The sequence below is a fragment of the Lissotriton helveticus genome (genome assembly GCF_964261635.1).
Source record: "Lissotriton helveticus chromosome 1_1 unlocalized genomic scaffold, aLisHel1.1 SUPER_1_unloc_78, whole genome shotgun sequence".
In the NCBI taxonomy this organism is placed as follows: Eukaryota; Metazoa; Chordata; class Amphibia; order Caudata; family Salamandridae; genus Lissotriton; species Lissotriton helveticus.
The window spans coordinates 694533-710098 of record NW_027611723.1 but is presented as its reverse complement, the minus strand read 5'-3'; the positions used below and the strand labels follow the sequence as shown (position 1 = coordinate 710098).

General features: G+C 45.5%; 1 pseudogene; it reads right to left on the bottom strand.

Annotated features, from left to right (window-relative positions):
* Nucleotides 1–272: 272 nt before the first annotated feature.
* On the bottom strand, nt 273–7560 carry LOC144806476 (uncharacterized; annotated as a pseudogene).
* Nucleotides 7561–15566: the final 8006 nt, after the last annotated feature.

The window sequence follows — 15566 nt, the reverse complement described above, 5'->3', positions numbered from 1 at the left end:
GATTAGGCGGCCATCGCGGTCGCCGGCTTGGCTCCTCCTCGAATTTGGCTTTCTTGAAATAAACGAACACACAGTAACCTTTCTTTGCTTCCACCAGATCTAAGACGTCTTTTGGCTGCTTTTTCAATACCAGGGAACATACTCCATCTGCCCCAGCCCTGAGCTCTCTTACTTCAAGTTTTGAATTGAACACATTTACCTCAGACTTTCCCATTGAGGAGATCCTAAAACAGAACCTCGGACAAACTACTCCTTCACCTTTTATACTTGGATTAGTCGCTTTCTGTGCCCTTTCTTAGACAATCATTTACCCAGGTCTTCTCCTCTTTAGTGAGGTAGTCTGTGTTCACTACTGAGAATTTTTTGGAGACACTGCTGAAACAACCTTGACCAACAATAGGACCAGAGCTAGTGGTCGGATCCATTTGTTCCACCAAGTGGGTTTTCTCACGTAGAGTCAAACTCTTTTTCACGATTGACACTGCCTTGGAATTTGAGCACTGATAAGGTTTTTCTAGAGTGGAAGTTCTCTTTTGAAACAGGTGGATTTTTTCATTTTCAGTTTTTCTGGCATTTCCATCACTTTTAAGGATTTTTTTATATTAGCGTTTCTAAGTTTGGTTTTCTTTGGCATACATGCCAAGACAGGATGCAGTTCTTTCGAGTCAAGTTTACACATCAATGGGCAGCTCGTCCATGTTCTCACAGAGCTCTACCACGGCTAGCAGGGATCTCTGTACCTTCAGTGGCGCTGCCGTTCTAGCGTCTCTGCTGAAGGCCCTGGACCTTCACCAAGTGGGCATCACATTTTTAGTACCCGCTCTGCAAACTTTTTTTTGGGCAAGTAACAAATTCCCAAAGCAGTAGTTTCTTTAAAACAAACAGGAAAAAAATGACTTTTTTACAAAAGGAAACATAAAAAAATACCTCCCATTTAAACTGAATTACAAAAGTAGAAATAAAGCACTTATTTTCTAACAAATCAATATATTATCCATTTATTTAATTTACACACACATTTATATGTATATATGTGTGTGCAAATATATTGCTTAAAGGCTTATGTTGGTAAGAAGCACAGAAGAACATCAATTCTACAAAAACAAGTACATATTCTATAAAACAATACCAGAGAGCTGAAAGATGTCAGACATGTGTAGAAACAATTATATTGTGAAAACCAGTCCATAGAACTTCTAAAGGCATGGCAAAGTAGTTTTTGTAATCGGTGAGTTCCCCATAGGTTAGAGGTATGGCAAGGGAACTGGACGGAGAGTCCAAACAGGAAAATATATAGATGTGGCAGAATCCTTTTTTATGCCCCTAGCTGGTTGTGGCTTGGGTGGCATCTCCTCTCGCAGATATTATTGATGGATTTCGACCCCTCTTCCTCATGGGTCTCCTCAGAACATGGACTGTGCCTGTTGGGTGGTATTTTCAAAAGAACTAATCTAGGTCATCATAGGGAGGATATGTAAGGCGAAAAACAGGAAGGGATAAATGTGAGGATGACAATGTATGAAGTGTGAACAGACCTAGGGCCAGATGTAGGTAGCCTAATAGCGGTCGGTAACGGCCGAAATTACGGAATTTCGGCCTTTACCGACCAGTATTAGGCTTTTTAGATGTAGGAGGCCAAATTGAAGGATTAGGTAATTTATCGAATTACCGAATCCTTAACATACCGAATCTGTAAATTACTGATTCCGTAATGTAGGGAGCACTCAAGTGAGTGCATTTCTGAGTTGAGGATTCGTTATTTACCACCAACTACAAGTTGGTGGTAAATATCGAAAACCTTTGAAAAAGCAAATTTGTGCTTTTCCAAAAGTGCCATGTGGCAGACATACATGCCCTTAGGCCATGTATGTGTGCCACATGTGCACACATGCACGATTCAGGGGTGCAACAGGGTGTCAATGTGACACCCTGCCACCCTTGATATGTGCCCCCTATTACCGATTCGATACTTACCGAATCGGTAATAGTGAATGGCTTCCCATTCATTCCTATGGGCCTCCAGGCCCATAGGAATGAATGGGAATTACTGAATCGGTAAATACCGATTCGGTAAAAATTACTGAATAATTACCTACATACTATTTACCTATTCTTAAATACAGAATAGGTAAAATTCAGTATTTAAAAATAGGTAAATAGAGATTACTTACATATGGCCACTAGTATCTTCCAGTTCAAGGAGTTGGAGAAATACCCTGTCTGGGTGAATTAAGTTGGTTGCAAACTCTTGCCACAATCGTTTTGGGACATACCTTTTTGTTGGAATAATTGGTGCGGATTCAGGTGCTTTGTCACAGCAGGTGAGCAGACATGGGCAAATTCTGTCAGATAAAAAAATGTATAATCCTTAATCGGGCAGCGATTGCTTGTGCAATTCTGTAATTACAATAATGGTGTCTATGCAAATTGGTGTTATAGAAGCATGCTGCCTCATGACATTAGTGAAGGATCATGGGAATGTAGTCCACGTTCATTAGAAAGGATTATGATGCTGCCGCATGCAGACGTTACCTAGGAGTGTACTTCAGTAAGGGGAAGTGCTAAGACAGAGCTTGAGCAAAGTAATTGTTTATGAAAAAGGATTATGTGAATTCTAGATGCTATATTTGGCTGGGACTTGAATGCAGGTTAATTAGCAAGGGCACACCGAATGAAAAAGAGTCATGAGAATTGAGATCCCTTGGTAACGGTTACAAATATATATTGGCTAAATTGATGCAGAAGGAACTTTCTCCCCGGATGTAGGGGTCACAGTAAGTCTTCCTACACTGGACTACCATAACTCCCCAGGCAATCTTGGGAAGGTTCATCACTTCCTACCGAGGGCAAGTAGAACGTCATTTTCACCCAATGGCCCTGTTGAGCACTAACCAGCAGGTCAAAGGATTATGCCTGTGGTGCAGCAGAAGCTCCGCCTATGTACACCCAGTGATTTCTCCGACTCTGAACAATGTGAAAATTACATACCTTGCGTCTTTGTGTGCATGTTATAGGGTAATAGGACTGAAACCTCTACGACTATATCTAGGTTTATAAGTTTCTCCTTTATGGCCAGGTCTGGCTTTCTGAAAAAAGGCTATGATTTGGAACTGTTGTTTGTTTGGATTATAATCTCTTTTCTTTACACAATTCCGTCTGGATCATGATCCCACTGTGTGTCGGATACTGCAATGCTCCGACGTGTACAGTTTGTTGAAAAAATACTCCTGATAGTACAGATTTCTCACCAAATTTAGCAGACCAGAGCCTTGATACTAAATAACTGCATTTGCCTCCAATGGCATACAGAATGCCATTTTAAATACTCTGCACCATCTTAAACTAAAGGATGGACATAGAACTAAATGTCACCAGTCACTGAACCTGAACTATCTTCCAAAAAACAACCTGAAATCTTGTGATATAAATCGGAAAGATTATGCCAGAAATAACTGAAAAATCTTACGGTGGAAAAAAAACTGTTTTGGAATTCTCTGTATCCAAAACAGAAGAATATAACTAATCTTACAATGCATAAAAAAAAGTGAAAACAAGCCCATTTAAAGAAGCTTTCCTAACCACCCATGAAACTTCTGGGATTACCTCCGAACAGTGTGCATTCGTTCATGCTGAATGAGATTGGCTATGTGATTGATGCTTTTCTGGCATTTCAGGCACCGATAAGGCTCTTCTCCAGTGTGCGTTTTCTCATGCCGAATAAGACTGGATTTGAGACTGAAACATTTGTGGCACTCCAAGCAGTTATGAGGCTTTTCTCCAGTATGTGTTTTCTCATGTTGAGTGAGAATGTATTTTCGAGTGAAAGTTTTCTGGCACTCCAAGCACTGATAAAGCTTTTCTCCAGTGTGTGTTCTCATGTTGAGTGAGTTTGAACTTTTGACTGAAACATTTCTGGCACTCCAAGCAGTGATAAGGCTTTTCTCCAGTGTGTGTTCCCTCAAGTTGAGTGAGAAAGTATTTGTGAATGAAAGTTTTCTGGCACTCCAAGCACTGATAAGGCGTTTCTCAAGTGTGTGTTCTCTCATGTTGAGTGAGTTTGACCTTTTGTCTGAAACTTTTCTCGCACTCCGAGCACTGATATGGCTTTTGTCCAGTGTGTGTTTTCTCATGTCAAATGAGACTAATTTTAAAACTGAAGATTTTTGGGCACTCTGAGCACTGATACGGTTTTTGTCCAGTGTGTGTTCTTTCATGTTGAGTTAGATTGGCTTTGATATTAAAGCTTTTCTGGCACTCCGAGCACTGATAAGGCTTTTCTCCAGTGTGTGTTCTCTCATGTTGAGTGAGATTGAATTTATGACTGAAACTTTTCTGGCACTCCGAGCACTTATAAGGCATTTGTCCAGTGTGTGTTCTTTCATGTCGAATGAGACTGACTTTGTAACTGAAGCTTTTCTTGTATTCAGAGCACTGATAAGGCTTTTCTCCAGTGTGTGTTCTCTCATGTTGAGTGAGTTTGACTTTTTGACTGAAACTTTTCTCGCACTCCGAGCACTGATATGGCTTTTGTCCAGTGTGTGTTTTCTCATGTCGAATGAGACTAGTTTTGAGACTGAAGCTTTTCTGGCACTTTGAGCACTGATACGGTTTTTGTCCAGTATGTGTTCTTTCGTGTTGAGTTAGATTGGCTTTGATATTGAAGCTTTTCCGGCACTCCAAGCACTGATAAGGCTTTTCTCCAGTGTGTGTTCTCTCATGTTGAGTGAGATTGAATTTATGACTGAAACTTTTCTGGCACTCCGAGCACTTGTAAGGCTTTTGTCCAGTGTGTGTTCTTTCATGTTGAATGAGACTGACTCTGTGACTAAAGCTTTTCTTGCATTTAGAGCACTGATAAGGCTTTTCTCCAGTGTGTGTTCTTTCATGTCGAGTGAGATTACATTTTTGAGTGAAACTTTTCTGGCACTCCGAGCACTGATAAGGCTGTTGTCCAGTGTGGATTTGCTCATGGCGAGTGAGATTAGATTGTTGCGTAAATTTTTGCGGGCACTCTGAGCACTGATAAGTTTTTTGGCCCGTGTGGTTTCGCTCATGGCGGGTGAGGCTAATTCTCTGGCTAAAGTTTTTCTGCCATTCTGAGCATTGATAAGGTTTTTGTCCAGTGTGGGTTTGCACATGGCGAGTAAGATTGGCTTTGCGACTGAAGATTTTCTGGCATTCAGAGCACTGATAATTATTTATTTATTTATTATTTATTTTATTTAAAGTATTTATATAGCGCGGCTGACACCTTGCAGGTTTCCTGGCGCTGGAGAATACTCTTTAACTGAGGAGACTGAGAGCGAGTAGCAAGCGATTAGAGTTTAAGGAAATAGCCAGGTTTTGATACGTTTCCGAAAGGGGAGGAGTTGCGATATTTGGCGGATGTCAAGGGGCAGACTGTTCCACAGTTTAGCCGCTGCGACTCTGAAGGATCTACCCCCAGTCCTGACTTTGTTGTATCTAGGAACTGTTACCAAGCAGGCTGAGGCAGAGCGAAGAGTTCTGTTGGGGGTGTACCAGGAGAACAAGGCTTGCAGAGGTCTGGGCCCGACTCCGTGCAGAGCCTTAAAGACAAGGTAAAGGGCCTTGAAGGCCACTCGTTGCCTTGGAGGTAGCCAGTGTAGCTCGGCTAAGGCCGCTGTGGCAGAGGACCTCCTGGTCCAGCCAAGAGCTAGCTTGGCGGCGGCCGACTGAATTCTTTGGAGTCGATCCAGCAGCACAGCTGGAGACTCAAGTAACAGTGCGTTACAATAGTCAAGGCGACTAAGGATAGTGCACCTGCCTATCAATGCCCGAGCTTGTGCGGGGAGGAGTGGCATGATTTTGCGCAAAGAGCACAGTAGGGCCGAGCAAGTCCCCACTGTTTGTGCAACCTGGGTTTCCGTACTCAGCTTGTTGTTCAGCATGGCCCCCAGGTTGCGAACCGAGGTGACTGGCTGTGGTTTTTCCGGTGTTTCCGGAGGCCAAAAGTCGCTAGGGAACAGGCGTGGTATTCGGCTTCCAGCACAAAACATAACCTCAGTTTTGGAGGAGTTGAATTTCAGGGAATTTTTGTGCAACCAACCAGCCGTCTCTCTTAGGCAATCGTGAAATGATGTTAGGGGGATAGAGTCTTCTCCCTCCCAAGAGAGAATGAGCTGGGTGTCGTCCGCATAGTTGATAGTTTTTAACCTGTGGGCCTTTATTAACGTGATCAGGGGCTTGAGATACACGTTAAAAAGAATGGGGCTGATGGACGAGCCCTGGGGCACCCCATGGGGCACAGAGACAAAGGCGGATTGGAATGGGGGGAGGGACACAGCCTGCCTCCTGTCCCGCAGGTAAGAATGGAACCATAGCAGAGCCGTGCCATCCACCCCAGCCTCACCGAGTCTCTCCAGCAGAATCCCATGGTTAACCGTGTCGAATGCGGCAGACAGGTCCAGCAAGATCAAGGCTACTGCCTGGCCCCTGTCTGCACGCATACGGAGATCCTCCATGGCTGTCAGGACAGCTGTTTCGGTGCCATGGGCTGGACGAAAGCCAAATTGGAAATCGTCCAGGATGTGATTCTGCTCCAGGTGAGTAGAGAGACAGGAGCTCACCCATCGTTCGGCAACCTTTGCCGAGAATGGCAGGAGGGAAATAGGCCGATAGTTCGACAAACATTCAGGGTTTAAGGAGGGTTTTTTCAACAGCGGGGTGTTCCCCGCTGTTGAGCTTTCAAAGTAGTAGTTTCTCATTACAAGTCATTACACACTGTAAAATAATAATATAACCGTAACAGAAAATAACAGGAAAGGCCCTCAGCCCTTAACAGGAGGCGTGCACGCCAAACGACCATAACAAAAAAATCAACAAAAGAGTATGCTAGATGTGCGTTCACAACATAGTAGGGCAGAGATTGTCCCAAAAAGAGAAAGGTCCAAAGGTCTCTGCTATTGTCAAATAGACTGCTTTACTCTGCTTACATTTGTGATTACGGAAGTGTTAGTGCACACTTCAAAGCACACAACTTGTCATTCTGAGCACTGGTCAAAATACACTAGGAGCCCTGTTCCGATGCGGTTTGGAAATCTTCCAGACTGAATCGGTTTGGGAATGGTTTCTGACCGACTCGGAACAGGAGAGCCCAACCAACCGAGTACGATGCATCCGGATCCTTCCAGATCCAATTTGGTTGGACTCATATTGACTTCAATGGGAGCCTATGTTCCGACCAAATGCTTAGGCTCCCATTAAAGAAAGGGGTGTCTGGGACAAAATCGGGCACCCTGTGGTGGACACCCCCCGGTGCCTGCCACACTATACATGACTGGTAAGGAGGACCCATGGGTACCCCACAGAGCCGATTGGGAAGGCTCAGAGTGCAGGAGGCCCGCTACAGACCCCCAAAGTCTGATTCCGACTGCTGATTTGAGTCGGACAGCACAATTCAGAAAGGCTGTCCAAATCCAGCATCTTAATCAGTCGGTCAGAAACACTGCCCGTGCAGACGTACGATTCTGCTCCGTACGGCTTGGTCATTCCAAATGGCTTCCGGTTCAGATTGGGATCTTCCTTATGTCTAACTTGCATCGTAATCGGTCAGAAGGGAACCTTTCCGATTCGGTCGGAAAGACACATTCCCAATCCAAATCTGATGGAGCAAATGCTGTTAGGAGGCCTTCCAAATCACAATGGAATTGGCCCCAATGACTCTATGAGCACAACGTTCAAACACACAACAAGTCTCTGTGAGCACACTCCACTTAGCTGTTGGCCAGGGAGGCCTTATACTGCAATCTGTTCTGGCTGCCTCAGAAGGCTGCAAGGAGTGAATCAGAGGAATTCCCTATGGGCGTTTCCAGGAAAGGGAGCTGATCTGCACCAGACCCTGCAGGAAGGAAGCTGAGAGATTCCCTTGAGAGCATTGCTAAGAGCCAGCTGTTTGACAAGGAAGGAACCGAAACAAAGCCAAGTACCACTAGCTTGTCAGAGGGGCCATTGGGCAGCAGTGGACAACAGTCTGCCACACTCACAGGTGGGGGTTGCCCAGGAACAGGAGGAAGGAGCCAGCAGGAAATGTGCAGGAGGTTACCTTTCAACAAACAAGCAGTAGTGACAACACCTCAGTAGCCAAAACAAGCATTGGCGATGCTAAAACAATATATCTGGCACTCATGGACTTCCCGTATCTATGACCAAGACCACCATAGGAGTTGACAGATTGCACAGGAATGAGATAATGCGGATTCCCAACAATATGTATCATCATAAGGTGCTTAAATTACATTTTCCCAATATCTTTATATAATGAATGACTCGCTTCCCTGCGGCCTAAAGCCTTTAACCTTAAATATGTGGTATGGAATTTTGAATCTAGATTTTGGAAGAAAATTCTACTGAAACAGGGATATTTCTCCTTATTCATTGTATCATTCCCCGATTTCCAGCAATACATATTTTTTTCCTTACTTACGTCTGCTAATCTGATGTTACTTTTCTGAACATTCATCTAAACGTTATGTTTCAAAGTATATTTATATAAAACACTTAGATTTCTTTGGAATGAGATCGAATAAGATGAAGTCATCGGGATACAAAAAAGAATAACACTTAACATTTTCCAATTTGGTGGGAAATTGTTAAACTAAATTGATTAGGTGAATCACATATATAAAAGGAAAAAGTAAGGGAGGTAAAATATATCCTTGCTTTAGTTCATAATCAGTCACAATTACATCGGACACTGCTTAAACATTAGAGCCGTGTTTGTAAACATAATTAGATGATGGGGGTTCCGTCATACCCTTTTTAGTCCTTAATCACCAAGTATTTGTGGTCTGACAGTAAGCACTCAAATGAATGTCTTGTAGATAATTATATGCACTGGAATCACGGTACTGACCAATGTCTCCAATAATTCTGAAAACTCTGTTAGAAATGAGTAAAAACTATTCTCTCCTGTGAAGCCAGAACATTAATAGAACAACGTAGCTGGTAGCTGCTCAATAGCGCCTGATCCAAAATGACCTTCAGAGCAATAATTACACATTGTATCGCACTGTCAACAAAGCGCCCAACTAGGTAGTGGTTGTGTTAGAAATGGGATTTCTGGTTGGCTTAGGCTTGCGCCAGAGCCAGGCAGAGACCCCCACTATAGTCAGGGCTTGGAAGTTACACACCAAAGATAACCCCTGCTCACCCCTTTGGTAGCTTGGCACGAGCAGTCAGGCTTATCCCAGAGGCCATGTGTAAAGCATTTGCGCACGCACACAACAGCAACAACATCGCAGGCACACCACAAAAGGAACTCCACACACGGTTATATCAAAAATAGCCTTTGTATTCTCAAAACACATTAGAATAGTAAACACATAATGTACACTGTGCCAACTGGCACTGGGCAATATTTACAAGGGGTTATGTACACCTGACAGGGCCACATGGACCACTGTCAAAACCATCACAAAGTGAACTTAGTAAAAGAAAACTAGATCATAAATGTACAACCAGTAAACACTGGTAATCACTGTACTTAGCATCAGTCTGTGACATAAACTACATTATGCACAGTATCACACAAGTCTAAATGCATTAGACCCTAACCTCCTAAGTATAACTTACATTGGGGGCGAAAATCACAGAGTGAAACATGATCTCACTAGCATAAACCATGATGTGCAAAACAACGTCATAATCCTAAACCATGTTTAGAGGTATCAGCAGGGTGCGTAAAACATACTAAATGCATCACATTTCCTAGCACCTCATCACATTAGCACATAAATCACATTAGGGACTGGCACCCTATAAATGTAACCATACACCTGGCCAACTGGCCATCTCAAACAGGGGGGCTCAAATCCCGGTGTCCACAAAGTCAGGGCTGCTGTCTAGGCGGCGTAGGTCAAGTTTGCGCCACTGCGCAAACCTAAATGTAACAGCTGCCCACTACTTGCTTGGCAGCTGTGAATCTCACATGAGGGCCTAAACGGAGCAGCTGGCACTAAGTGATGCGCAGCTGTAAATAATCAAATGAGGCATGGTGTAGGACCTGGGGTCACCAGATCCCCGGGGGGTAGCTTGGCCCGAGCAGGTAGGCACCAGAAAGCTTAGTTGTTAAGTGACTACACAGCACACACATCCACTGAGACAATAAATGCACGCAAAGACTGGACCACACCAATATGTTTGACTCAAATAAATAAGTTTTATCTAAGATCAAGATCAGGGCAATCAAAAATCACAGTAGTACTAACTCGTTACCTTTCCTTAAAACGCATATTTTCCATTACTTGGCCATAAATACATAAATAAATAAATATTAAATAGTACATAACTGTAAGCCTGACATCAGCCTTGCTCCTAGTCAGCACCTGCAAAGAATTCCTTATAGAGACATTCAAATAACATTGCATTACTTGGCAGTCAACATTTCATCGCTGCAGGAATCAGCATATCATTAAATGGGGGTAGAACATTTCCTACCTGCAAAGATAAGCAGTTCAACAGCAGAAGTAGAACATTTCATAGGGTTAGAATAAAGCAATTCATTATTTAGAAGTAAACCCTTTAGTAGGTAAGGACAACCCTTTCAGCAGCTACCTGTTGGAATTCATAATCATTTCATTGCTCAGCAGTAACCATTTCATTAGGTAAACAATGCATCAGTTCATTAGTTAGGCATCAGGCACTAGTAAACCATGCCTACCGGTAAAATGAGCATTTCCTTAGGCCAGGATAACCACCATTCATGGGGAAAGAATAACTAACTGTTCCTTAATCAGGGCCTTCCCCCTAACGAGGGGTTAACTGTTATCAGCTGCGGCCCCCACGGTGTCTCTTGGGGGCCCTGGCCCAGTTCCAGTGCTTGAAAGGGGCCAATTGGGGCCAACGGGACCCAGCAACAATCTTCCCCAGGGGAGGGGCGAACTCAGGCCTTCCGCCCTCCTCCCCGGGGGTTACCTTGACTCTTCGGCTCCTCCTGAGCCGTTGCGGAGATCTCCAGCTGGTCGGGGGCTCGTGCTCATTCCAGAGCTCTCCGGCAGAGCTGGTGCTGTGGTGGCAGGTTGCGGGGCTCATCTGGGCTTCCCGGGCCCCTGCACCGATGAAATAGCCAGCCTCAGGGGTGCAGCACGACAGAGGGGACTCTCGCTCCTCTGGCCCCCTCTGTGTGGGTTCTCGGGCCGACCGGGCTTCTCCCAGCGTCACCTGACGGGGCTCAGCACGCGGACCAATTGGTGCGCGGCGGGGGTGGGGCTTGGAACGGGCCCCCGTCACGTGGAGTGAGTGTCTCAGCCTCTCGGGCCTAACGCGGCCTGACTAGAATTCGGCGGCGGCCTTCTCACAGCCTCACGGGCCGCCGCGGGGACTCCTCACGGTCGGGCTGGGCTGCAGCGGTGATGGGGCCCCACCAGGCGCACCGGAGGGCAGCGCCTTTCCCCCTAATTCCTCCTGGGCATGGCGCGGCCCCCTGCAACACGATGGCGGCCCTCTCCTGGCGTCGGGGGTCAACGGGCAGATGAGATCCGGGGGGGGGCACTCCATAAGGCACACAGCCCCCGCTCCTCGCAGAGTCTCGCGGGGAATAGTAATGCTTGGAAGTTCCTCTCAGGTTCGCCAATACCAGTGCTTCACAGTTCCCAGCAGGTGGGCGCTTGAGGCAGAACTACAGCGCTTCTCAGGTGGCACAGGGCTCAGGGGGAATGCAGCGCTTAGTAGGGATAGCGCTGGGGACAGGTTTCTCACTAGCGCTTCAGAGCACAGTAGGGGAGCGCTGGACAGGTAGGGCAGGCAGCACCACAGTGGAGATGATGTAGGACAACAAGGGGTGTTAGGCAGGACAGCGCAGGCCCAGTACCTGATTGATCCCCCGTAGTCCTGGCAGATAGGTTTCTCCTTGGCGCTTGGTGGTTCCTGCGCCTTTGATAGGTTACAGTCTCTTGGTTTCTTGAGGCGGTGGGGTTGAGTTGAAGGCTTTCCTCAGCAGGTCACTTCAGATGGTCTCTGGGTTCCCCTCCCGCCGGGCCAGATCAGTGGGCCAGTTCAGTGTTCCTCACTCAGCTTGGTGGGCAGTGCCTAAACCCTGTCACCCCCAGTGGTATAGGTTCCTGACTATGCCCTACCATCTAAGTCTCCTGCGTAGGGTCCCCCAGGTTAGTGATGCCCCAACTGCCTGGAAAGTTTCCCTCCCTTTCCTTTTATACTGGCAGTTAGCAGTTGGTGACCACTCCCCTATTCCGGAAGGTTCCAGGAGCTTCCTCACTCTAGCTATGGGCCGGGCAGGCAGGCTGGAGTCGCAACATTGTTTAGGGGTTCCAGCCAGCTCCTGGCTACTAGAGTGTGTCTAACAAGACCACGCTGCGGTAGCAGGGGTCCGTGGCAGCCATGTTGGGGGAAGAGAGCACCTGCACCTTAGCATTGATTTCAACCCCTTCCACGCTCATGACGAGCTGGGCTCGTCATGAAGTAGCCTGCTGCTACACTGATGACGAGCCCAGCTCGTCATGAAGGTATGAGGATCCCGGAATCCCAGCACAGCAGGGGAATTCCCATAGCATTCAAGTGGTTAATAATACACAGGGCATCTCAACCTCACAGGGCCTATACAACTTTATTACGATGGGGTGCATCCTGAATTAGGGGAGCGAAAAACAAATAATTTTAGGGAAAAGGGCCAAGTCCAACACATGGTCTCTCACTGGCCCTTGAAATAACTGCTCAACGTTGGAGCCATCTGGCTCTGGAAAGAAGCATGTCCCCAAGCACTGGGGAAAGGACACAGGCCCCTCTGGCCCTGTAAACAATTATGTGTCCCCTTGGTTGGAGCCATCTGGGCTCCAAAACAAATACTGTGGGTGGTGGAGCCACCTGGCTCTGAAAATAAATCTGCCCCCATGGAGCGCACTGGCTCCGGAAATATTCCTGCCCATCACTAGGGCCACGCGCGCTCTAAAACCAAAAGATACCCCGCTGTCACTACACCGGTAAAAAGAGCATCTCTCCAAACACCCAGTCAGGTAACAAGAGCACTGCATGAGGTTCCCCTCATTCTCAGAGCTGCTAACACTAAAACAAATCGAAGGTGGTGCAAGCACCCTTACAGTACTGAAAAACGATACTCCACTAATTTCGGCAGCACATTCAGGAACATCCTAGCAAGAATAATCTGCACCGCCTCGTTGTCTTACTTATTGCTCCTCTAACCCACGAAGAGGTTCCTCTTCCAGGTTCAAGATGAACCGCGAATCGTGGGAAATGTAGTGTTCATTCCCATGTGTCCCGCCCTTCTTCTGCAATCCATGCGTTGCTCAGTTTTAGAAACAGTGAACCCACCCCTGTGAAGTTATATGGCTGTTCCGATGTCTTTCTCTCTTGTTCCAGCACAATCGCCACACTGTGGCTCTGTGTCCTAGCTTTGTGTTACACTTGTTCATCAACTGCTGCTCATTGACTACCTCGATGCAACACACAAGCAAGAAAATGTACAACTCTGGAGGGTTACATCTGCCACTCCAATGCGTTTGGAGGCCCAGGGACCTTACGGAACCGCGGCCTACCAATACCCGGGGTACTCCCAACGATGAAAACCGAGAACAACAGTCCATTCTGACTCCCATAGCACCCAAACTAAGCACCTGTCAAGGGACATCAAGACACCCGAGACCCACTTCCTTAGTGGCGCAGCTGCCCTAAGATTGCCTCTCCAAGTTGCCAGTTCCTGACCGTGAGGGCACTACGATGCATGATGCCCGGTTTGCCTTATCTCCCTGCACTAAGCCTAGGTGGAGTTCCACTACTCAGAACTCTGCTAAGTGACAAAAAATCTCTGCCAAACTGCACGGAGATCCATGAGCGATGGAGTAGGTTACCTCACGGCGTTCGCACTGACTGCGCAAAATTCTGTCACTCAAGTAGAAGTACTACTAGAGCGGCCGCTTCTTCAACACGAACTAAAGGTTTCTCAATACGAGCTGTGACACCCACCCACGACTGCCCGTGTTGAGAAATCTTGCACGGAAATTATCCAGGATTTTTTAGAGCTCCTTGGAGTGCGAAAAATTCAGTGAACAGAGAAGAGTTCACCGCCCAGGGTTACTCTGCACTCGACCCCAGCACTGACCAAAAGGCCTTCTCCCTTGGTTCCCAGACCCACCAGAGTTACCTGTAAGTCCTCCTTCAAGTGTGTTTTTACATAGCCCCCTTTGTCTTTGCACACTAATCTTTAAGACCCTCAGGACTCTGCTCCATCCCGATCCGGGCCGCTCTTGAACTTCTCCTGTTGGAACTTTGAACCTGATGCTGACATCAACCTAAAACGAGAAGGTGAATTTCATGAAAGCATTGCCTGATATTATATGCATTTTTCATGTTTTTCCCTCATTGATTCCTATGGTGCGTAATGGCGCACAAAAGTGATATATTTCGTAACTCCGAAAGTACTTACCTTAGAACTGTGTTCTTGGTCTTCAAAATTATATACAAATCTGTATTATTTTTACACATTGGTCTTGAGTTTATTCTTGTGTGTGCCTCATTTCTTGCCACTGTGTGTAACAACAAATGCTTAGCAGGACCTCCTGATAAGCCTAACTGCTCGTCGACATTACCACAAAATAGAGCATTCATATTATCTGTTGCTGCATCTCATGGGGACTCGTGGACTCCCTGCAAGGTGGTCTTCATTTTAGAACACCATATAGAGAACCAGCCTCCTAGACAAGGGGACAAGGTTTGATAGATGGATTGATAAAGATAACTTTGTAGATAGAGATAGATACACTTGAAAAGATAGGTACATTGATAGATAGACTGATAGATTTGCAAAGATTGATAGAAGTCAAAAAAATTGGTATAGTTTCAAAGATAGAGGGACAGTAGATAAATAGATTGATAGACCAGTAGATACATATATGGATGAGAAGGTAGACCGCTATATCAACACATGCAGGGGTAGGTAGATAGGATTGGAAAAATAGACTGCACAGACAAGATTAAATTAGTAATATAATACTTAAATATGTATATAAGCATGACAAACCAGCACTGAAAACAAACTAGAAAGACATACTACCAAGACATACAGACTAAATTGGTTCACAAACATAGCTGTAGTCCTCAATTTAATGACATACAGATTTGCAGTTAAAAAGGCATTTTATTGAGTGCATTCTAAAAAGTGAATCACTTCATAAACAATAGATTCAAATGGACATCATCTGGCATAATCTGATATATCAGCAATCACATGAACAGTGCTCCGTTTCTTGTTAAATATATTGATGTGTTCTCTACCCTTCATAAATAGCTCTTTCAAAGATCGGAAAAATCAACCCAGCTATTTTTTCTTGGAAAAACAATTTCTTATGCCTTCTTTGTTCCGTTACTTCGATCTTAGTGTCATATTGGAATCTACTCTATGGAAGAGCTATGTAGGAAGTGTAGAGAGTACCTCAATAGGAATTTTATCTACTGCTACATGTTGTGAAATGGATAATAGCTATGTCTAGGTAGTACATATAGGTTGTATCTATTTAGAATTATGAGTATAGCCCTGATGGGTTTCAGTTCCCATCTTGAGTAACTCTATTCTTCTGTTT